The following is a 9,868-nucleotide window of genomic DNA, read 5'->3' on the forward strand; positions in this document are numbered from 1 at the left end:
GGCCGGCCAGCAAACAACCCGGGCAAGAAACCCCCAGACAGATAAACAATCCGGACATCTGGTGAGATCCCGGCATCGCTGCAATCAGGGAGGTTTTGGCACCGACTTTGACACTGCCAGGATTTCCCTTGTAATTAGCAGCGTGCAGCCCGTCTGGGGAGGATGTTCCCTCCGGAAAGCTGCTGGGACCAGGCTGAAAATCGAGCTTAATCTGTGTGAAGCAAAGAGTAACACCCAGTTAGTCTCTGGTTCCCCAAATATCAGAAAATTACTAACTGGAACTCAACGAATATTAGATGCTACTGATAATTAACTACTAATAACTAAGTGGCTTGGTTGCTGCCAAGATTTCATAAGGGGCTTACAGTGGGGCCACCAGGACAGCACTGGAACAGACTTGGAGCAGCCATGAGAAGGGATTCAGTATGGCAAAGGGAGCATAAACCTCAGAGCATGCAGAAGTGTCTGCTTACCCTTCACAGCACCAGAAAGTTAGGTGTGTACATATAAAACAAGCAAATTAAACCATAAATTTATTATGATAAAAGGCTCAGACTGGTAAGACTACCAACATAATAGATTTTTCAGTTTCTACACTGATCCAGGGACACACACACACATAAAATACCTCCACAATAGGGTTTTTCTTGAAAAAAAAATAAATCTATGTTGTTAAAGACCTTAGCTACCTGTATTTGAAGATCGTTGTCTGAAAAGATGAAAAACATACGTTTTCATTTCATTTCAGATTAGCATGGTAAACAGCTAGATCTGTTCTTTCAAGTGGAGCATTCGGCTCCATTTGTTAGCTTTGTTGCTGATATTTCACCTCTCTTATTTACTTAACATAGTTTGACAAGAAATTCTCAGTGAGATAATATATCTACATGAAAGACAGGCTTGGGGAACAAGTCCAGGTGTTTCAGTGGGACAGAATCTATTATTTACGTCTTTTCCATTTTGGTCTGCCTTCATTCCACAGAAAGCACTCGGGAGAACTACCCAACCAGCTGCACATTTTTGGTAGATAGATACATTCTATTCTTAGGGGGAAAAAAAAAGGGGACATCTGTATAAATTGCACCCACTTGTGAAACATATCAAGTCCCAAGTGATGGAAGCTAACACCCTGCAAAACAACACCCTCTCCCCAGCCAGGCAGGATGGCCCCTGCTGCAGGGAGCAACCAGTACAAACAGAATTAGCAAATGTTCCTGTTACTTTTTGCCACACAAAATTAGACAAACTGTGGAGAAGTCAGCTTCATTTCTCCCAAACAGCACAGTAGAAATGATCCTTACACAGCAACCAGCTGGTGCAAGGAGTTTCTGAGGCTGAAGTAAGGCAGGTGATGGAGGACACCTCCATTCTTCAATAAATATCAGAAAGGAAAATTGCTTACCCGTTCTGGATAGCTCAAAAACATAAACCAGAGCAGTCTCACATAGAGCTCATCCCAGCTCAGATCAGCACTCAGACCCTGAAGAGACCCAAGGCACTGGAGTTGCTGTTTCAGCGTCGTGTGATGGGACCGTGCCAAACATCAATCCAAAGGCAGGCAGCCGTGCCGTAGCCAAAGGCTGCCAGGCTGCAGGGATAGCAGAGTGGCTCCAGCTCCTGCAGCAGCATCACAGTAAGTGATGAGGGGAAGTTTCTACAACCCGTGAGCACTTTGTCAGTCAGAGGTCAATGGGAAAGGATAAAGAATGCAAAGAAAAAAAAAACATAAATAAAAAAATAAGTAGGGTAGAGGAATGAAAGGGAATGGGCAGTGAATTTAAAAAATAGAGAAACCAAAGCATGCTAAAAACTTACCCAAAGTAAAAGCCAGGCCTTCATGATGTTCCTGCAGAAGCCTAGGTGAAATCTCCACCTCACTTTGATGATGGAGGGTCAGGTCCTTAGGAAAAAGGGTTAGTTTGGACATAATGAAAAGAAAGAATGTAGTGCAAATGAAGGAAAATAAGTGAGTGGTGCTGTACAAAAATAATGATTGTGTAGCTACTAGGCAATATTGTCATCTCTGCACACATCCAAGGACTTAAGTGACCCACTACTCTTGCTGAGGATCTGCTCCATTAATAATAAGAAAGAGCAATTTAAACTATGGCTTTTTTCATTGTGTTTTATACAGGTTTGGGGAATATGTTATCAAAGGCTCCAATTCTGGCCAAAGTCCACAGGAATCATCACCTGTGGTCAGGCCCTGGATAGAAAGATCAGAGCTATCTTTGCGTAGCCCTACCACCAAAAACAGATCAATCGGAAGTAACTCAAAAGGAAATAGTCTACAGGGAACAGATGAAGATGCATTTAGAGGAAATAATCCCCATTCAGGATGCCATTATTAAAAGAGAGAGATAACTATCAGAGCTAAGATATGTCAGGGCAACCTCGTTGACATGGGACTGGAGAACTTCTACTGTAAAAGCAGAGAAACTAGGTCAGTGCTTTTTGAAGAGAGGAAAGCTCAGGGTGGACATCATTATTTTATACACGATTCTAAGGGGAATAGCTAGGAGAGATGTCAGAAAACTAGTGTCAAATACAAGAACAAATGGACAGGCTCTAAGAAAGGGAAATGAAGAGAAACTAAAGGAGGCTCGAGCTCAAGGGATATAAACATTTCTGTACACACTAAGTAGTTGATGCAAGGACAGGGTTACAGACAGGGCTGCTAAGAGGGTTTGGAAAAGAAAAAGCTTTGTGGGGTACAGCCACCTGAGAGCAGACAAATCTGTCTCTTGATCTTATCTGTCCCTAGAATTGCCCAAGTTCCAATCTCAAAATTACTGCGAGGTTCACATACAGTAAATCTCTGTGCAAGCGCAATAGATTGAAGTGAGAATTCAGTTTATCACTCAAAGATAAAACTCAGAAGAGCATTTGCCTTCAAATTCTATTAATATAAATGTAATTACAAGGGCTAATTCCAATTCAAATGTTAGCTTATAAGGACTGGTGGAGGTAGCAGCCTACAGAGAAAGAGATGATGCTGGAATCCCTGATTCTTCTGTTTGATCAATAGTTCAGTACTAATAGACTTTATTTATTAATTGGAGCATGTGGTTTGAAAATGAGCCTAATTTTTAGGTTGCATGTTCTAAGAACTGGAATATTTGCATGTTGCAGTTGCCTCTATACAAGAAAAAAAAGCCTCTCTGTAGTATTGTGACAGGTAAGAATAGTCTTTATTAAAAAAAAAAAAAAAGAAAGAAAAAAGGCAGAATGCTAACTATGATGCAAGTGACTTCCAGAACATGCTGCCTTAAACACAGATCAAAACAATACTCTTTGTTCTGAGTACCTGAGATGTAAACCAGTCACTAGGGGAAGACAAAAAAAAAGAAAGTAGATTGAGGTAATAGCTTGGGGCAAAAGGAATTTGAAGACAGAGGAGAATCAGTGGACTGTACAGTTCAGAGCTCTTTTAGGGCATTTTCTTATATTGTCTGAAATTTAAAGGCAGAACTTCATCTGATAGAAATAAGCTGATTGGCCTAAGCTATGGACCTGTTTCCAAATACGTAGTCTAATACTTTTAAAGAAGAAAACAGGAAAAAAGGTAGCAGAAACACAAGACACACAACAGTCCCATTGAATACATGTCAGGTTCTGAGATCCTGTAAAAAGTGTAATGCCAACCCTGTTCCTTGGGAGTTTTCCTTGTTTAGAATACCAGGGTTTAGGATATGGTATAGGAGTGGTTATGGTAGCACTAGGCTGACAGTTGGATTAGATGACCTTGAAGATCTCTTCCAGCCTTGATGATTCTGTGATTCTGTAATGAATTTTGTCTACTGTCTTACCTTGGCCTGAGAAATGTCACAAACCTTCCTCTTTTCCAGCCCAGTGGTTAAACAAGAGAGATTTTGAAGTGAAATATGAGGAGGAAAGAGTCTGAGTGTGCTGTAGCCCTCTCTGCCTCCATTCTGTACTGTGGTAGTAGAAATGTGCCTGCACCTTCCAGATCATAAAAATCCCTGGCAATGTGATGCTCATAAAACTTTCAGAGTACGCTGAGATCAATTCTGAACCACCAAGATGTGATACTGAGATGAAGTGGCCCATCTCAACCACCATTACAGCCACTGAGACATTGATGTTGACACGGAACCAAAAATTTGTCACGACGCTGGGGAAGAGCAGGGATCACAGAGTGAGTGATACTGATCAAAGCAGATGAGAGTCAGGAATGTTTATCCAGGAGATGCAAACTCAGACACATACCTCGGTGATCTGAAGCCGTCAGAGTTAATATGCTGTCTATTAACATTTGCTCAAATACAGCACCTGTCAGAGCATGTACAGGAAAAGGGTTTTTTAGGTCAGTCTGACACGTGAAGAGTGAGGTGTTGTCAAGGGGAGCTAACCCTGGCTGGCTGGCAGTGGGTGCTGTGTTTTCTGTGCACCTTGTCTTCTCCTAGGCACCAAACCCCAGATGTTAATGCACTATGTGGACTTTGGTTTTACTCCAGTGTGACCATTTCTCACACTCTTAATAACATTCAAATCTCTGCTGTGCTAAAGCACGTGTCTTCTGGCACTGCTCTGCGAGGAAGGGGAATGCAATGCTTGTGTTTTACTGGTTGCATGCAGCAGAGGTGAGGTTGGAGGTGGGTTTCCTATAGCCAGACCTCTCTAGAACTCACCACTCATGGATCAATGCTCTCAGGGGGGAAGTGCAGCATCCTGGCAGCACAGCAGCCTCAAGCCCCTGTGCTGATCCCCTGCTGAAGTTTGGGTAGTGTATGTAACAGCGGCCTCAGGAATACTTACAGTAGATTCTGTACTGAAGGAAATAGGGTGGCCAATAAGTGTCCATTTCTCACTAGGTGCTTAAAACAACATCCCATTATCAAGCAGCTGGGCACTCCCTGGGAAGATCTTTCATATCTGTTTTATATACAGGTTATCACAAAATATTACTTGTATTATTGTGTGTTCTTAAGCAGTAGGAAAGCAGAGAATTTATATTTTGGGCAGTCCACAATGTCATTGTTTTTGTCCATGCCATCATTGCATATCCTAACCTGAACTTGGAAAGCTCACTGCCTATCGGGTAGTTTCAGAGCAAACCCGTGTTCTTAATGAGTAAATGAAGTTACTGTTGCTTTAGTTTATTCTAAGTGTTGAACCCAGCATGGGATCTAACCTGGAAGAGTCATCTCAAGAATATTGCGGTGGAAAGTAGAGCGTAGGATTTAACATTGGAAATTAGAAGTTGATCCTACTTCTTATACAAAATTGAGATTGACAAAATTGAGGTTTATCTACATAAACCTTTAAACAAAGATGTGGCTCTGAATCAAAATTAGGGAACAGGAGAAATGAAATTGAGGACTTTGTGCTCTTAAAGGAAACTTGCCCAGCAAGACTGTCAGCAGCGGAGAACTAAGCACAGACATTAATGGAGTCAGGTCTTTTTCTGGAGGTCAATTTTTAATAAATCAAGATTGTTTAAAAATTATAATTATTGATTAATTAAATTTATACTCGGAGCTTAGCCCTCTTAGTTTTGAAGAGTCTGTACAACCAATTGGTATGAAAGATGAACTGAAAGAAATGGAAAAAGTCATTATTTAATTAACTGCTATTCCAAGTGGATCTAGTGCTAGCAATGGGTTTGAATGTCTGCTCCCTGCAAGTACAAGCAAAGGGGCTTTTGCAAGTCTGTCTCTGCACTCAGATTCCATAAAGCAGCCTGCCCTGTCTCTGCCTATATAGAAACTGGAAAAGGGCAGGTTTAGATTAGATATCAGGAAGAAATTCTTTGGTGTGAAGGTAGTGAGACACTGGCCCAGGTTGCCCAGAGAGGTGTCCAAGGCCAGGCTGGATGGGTCTTGGAGCTATTTGGTCTAGTGGAAGGTGTCCCTGCCCATGGCAGGGGTTGGAAGGAGATGAGCTCTAAGGTCCCTTCCAACCCAAACCATTCCATGATTCTGTGATGAATAATACGTTCATCTCCAAACCGTGGTCCTCAAAAGAGTAAGATAGTTTGGAAGTCTATTATGGGTCCAAAAGTCCAACAGAAAAGTGTGCAAAGCTGTACAAGCAATTTCTGGACTTGATAAATGTAGCTGAAAATAACAGGACTGAAGCCTGAAAGAGAAACACCACAAAAGCAGGAGAATCCATTTACCTAACCTGGAGATACTAAGGTGGGAGCAGGCAGGATAATCCTGCCCTTTGCATGCAGAGAGGAACCAGGTGGAAGAGGAAAAAGGAGCGACGCCCAAGGCAATGTGGTACCAAAGGCAGGGGGCTGGAGGTGAGTGAAATAAGAAATGAAGAGGTACCATGTTGGCATGAAGTGATACACTGTCACAGGCAGCTCCCAAGCTGATCCCACACTTAAAAATAGATTGACATTTATCCAGGAGACGAGTTTGTTATTCTGTAACTACAGCATTTTCTATTATGTTTGATAAGGGAAAGAAGATTGCATCTTGGTCAGAAATATAAAAATTTGTCTCCTAGCAGGGGATAATAGCAGGAGAACAGGGGCAGATGACAACTGCAGATTTAAAATAGTTCAGTGCAGTCCCTGGTAAGGAAGATATGTTCAGTGCTCGGCTGAAATGTCATCCCACACTCATGGCCAGGCCACCCCTGTGGTGTCCCACAAGCAGTGTCCTGCTCCTCTTCCCTCCAGAACTGCTCCTCTTGGGTCACTCTGGGCAATTCTTCTGGGAGTCAACTTAATATTGCATAGAAAGTCATTAGAGGAAGAAAGATAGGGCCAATGTGACAGTATGGCCCTGATCTAGGGGAGGTTTTGGTGTGGAATTAGTGTAGAAGAGGTGTTGGCAGTCAAGGACAGGGGGGTGTGGGGATCTCTCTGTCTGTCTGTTGGGGCAGCTACAAGAAAGATGGAGAGACTCTATTTAAAAAAGCAGGTAGTGACAAGACAGGGGGAAATTACTTCAAACTGAAGAGGTTTAGATTTGATATTAGGAAGAAATTCTTCCCTGGGAGGGTGGGGAGGCCCTGGCACAGGATGCCCAGAGGAGCTGTGGCTGCCCCTGGATCCCTGGAAGTGTCCCAGGCCAGGCTGGACGGGGCTTGGAGCAACCTGGGATAGCAGAAGGTGTCCCTGCCCATGGCAGGGGTTGGAATAAGATGGTCTTTTAAGGAACCTTCCAACCAAAACCAGTCTATGATTGTATGGGCATATCCCAGACAGATGTGAAGAATGTATGTACTGCCTGACTTCTGCAATTGCACTGTAGGTAGTGCAAAAACCTTAACTTTGCAAAAAATCCAAATCTCTTTTGTTTCAGTATGTAACTGTTGATCTAAAATGGGAGTTCTTGTTTTCTAATTCACAAAGCTTAAAAGATCGCTCATTTTATATTAAAATGATAGCCTTTGCAAGAGACCTTCAATCTAATTAAAGCCAGGAGATTAGCATCCCTTAGAATATTTGCAAAGCCTGCAATGCGAAGTTAATGAAATGTGTACACTTTTACAAAGCTTTAATTTTTAATGAAATAATTCAGGACATGGACCTTGCTCCTCTGCCTTACCTGCTTGGTCCAAAATGGGGGCTGTTTACAAACAATGCAAAGTTCTGGGCTGAGAAAGACAGAGGAGAGGATAATCTAAAGGCTTCTTGGTAGCTGCAAGCCTGTCTTTATGTTCAGCCTGAGAATGTTAGTATTCCTGATTAATAGTAATGACTGAGAATATTATTTCAGAGTGGGAGTTAGTTCTTAAGGTTATGGATATGTGTGTACATATATCTGTACATATATACATATAAAAATATGTAGCATGTACTGTATTTATATATAAATACATACATGTACAATAAATTAGATGTACAACTGTATAAAATCACAGTGACTGCTAAAGGGACCTTAAATAAAGCAAGTAAGGGAATTTGTTGCAAGGGAATATCTTCTATTTGAAGAAATGGGCTGAGCTCAGAGGCAGAGGAGCAGCCAGGGCTGGAGCAGTCTAGTTCAGAGGGGATGACCAAAGGAAACCCTAAGCAATTCCAGCCTCCTTTCAGGTCAGGCTCCTCTAATGATGGCCCCACTCCTCTGTTATCGCTTGAGAAGGAAGAAAAGAGGAAAAGAGCTGAAGCACAGAGAGGGGCAAGCCCTGTTCAGAGTCACTGTTGCTCTCTGCAGTGTCAGGGGGCAGGGCATCCCCAGGGCCACACGCACCCTGTCCTGGGCTCATTTACAAACAGCCACACCATTAGAGCTATATACTGGATCTGCTTCTTTCACCCTTTGCTTTGCTGCCTCTCAGTTTTGCCACAGGAAAGATCTGGCTGTTGCATTCAAAATAGTAATTCTTTTATAGAGCCACCCCCCTACTTTACATTATGCTTACTGGATCCGTCTGAAACCTAAATGTTAGAATATCCTAATCTTGCTCTACATTTTAAAGCTGAAAGATAAACGTGTTGTTTAATGAAATCCCCAACACTACAGGAATAGTAACCATTGTGTTTCTTCGTTTCAAAGAACGGCTGAAATCTAACATCTGGTGTAACTGTACAAACCTGACCTTAGGTCACAGTAAGTATTGTATTGTTGATGATGGATACGCTTTTTTCATTACCATGCTGTCTCCATTCTTTCAGCATCCATGCTGTGAATCCTCAGTTACAGCCAGGACTGTTGATAAATACTGATTTTTAAAATACAATTCCTTTTTTTTCTAACACTTTTAAGCATGCATTGTACAGTATTTTCTTTTTAAATAGCTCTTCTAGTTTGTTGTCAACAATATGCTATTATTTGAGCAAACTTTTCTGCATGATAGCTCTAACACACAAGGATCAAGGATTATGTGTCTGAAGACGCAGCTATGATCCTGAAAGAACAGTGTCACAAAAAGGTGATCCTCTGCCTCTAATGCCTTCCCCTGTACTTTCTTCGTTGGATGCTCGCTTCCTTAAAGCCCTGGTAGAACCAGGGTTTAAGGTTTAAATTGGGAAGCAGATGTGGATACCTGTGAATGTGTCTTCGCACATCATTGTTTCAAGGTTTCAGCGCCTGTGCACGAAATGAGGCCCTGCACTGTCCTGGGTGATTGATGTCCATTATTCCCAAGATCTGGGGTAATTCAGACTAGGTCAGTGACTGCGCAGGAGCAGTGCTGTAACCAGAGCTCCCAGCAAGCCCAGTGAAGTACCAGTCAAGAAATTAAGATAGTGCTCTCATAGCTGGAAGTTCTGGTCAGATCTGAACTACATAAAAGCCACCAAAAGCTCCAACACTGAACTGGGAGAGAGAGGGCAAATTTAATGATGACTTCTATTTGTTTGCTTTGCTGAGCATATCTACCCCTAGAACCTTTCCATTTTTTGTAGCTCTCCAAGAGCTTCACAAGACTTTTAGCACCACAGTTTTAATTTTTTCCCCCTAAACTGGTGCAAACTCAAACTTGTTTTCCAGTCCTTTGGCCAGCAGATGCCCAGGTTCATTCAGACTTGACTCTTTGGGACAGAGGTGCTGACTGGGGTTGCTGGACATACCATCAGCAGAGAAGAAACGTGTCCTATCCTAATCCTTAGGTTGTAATGCACATGCTGTGTTCTCACTAGGTGCTAATATTCCTTCATAATGTTACTGCATCATGCAGTGGAGGTAAAGCAGAATATCCTTGGTTCATCCTTGTGCTGCCAATGGAGATGTGCAGAATGAAGCTCTGACTCCCTGAAATCCTTATCTTTTCACCAACCCAGCAGTAACCAGCATGGAAAACATCTGAAGGCATGGCTTTTACACTTTTAAGAAACAACGATTCACTTCAGTTCTGCCAAAGCTAAATACATTTATAGATTTGTTCGTAATTATTTTTAGAGTAGAATTCTGTTTGTTTGACAATATCTGAAAAATTAAATACC

Source organism: Corvus kubaryi, unplaced genomic scaffold (genome assembly GCF_017639235.1).
Source record: "Corvus kubaryi isolate FWS band 111438036 unplaced genomic scaffold, C.kubaryi_AGA036_p1.0 64922, whole genome shotgun sequence".
NCBI classification, from domain to species: domain Eukaryota; kingdom Metazoa; phylum Chordata; class Aves; order Passeriformes; family Corvidae; genus Corvus; species Corvus kubaryi.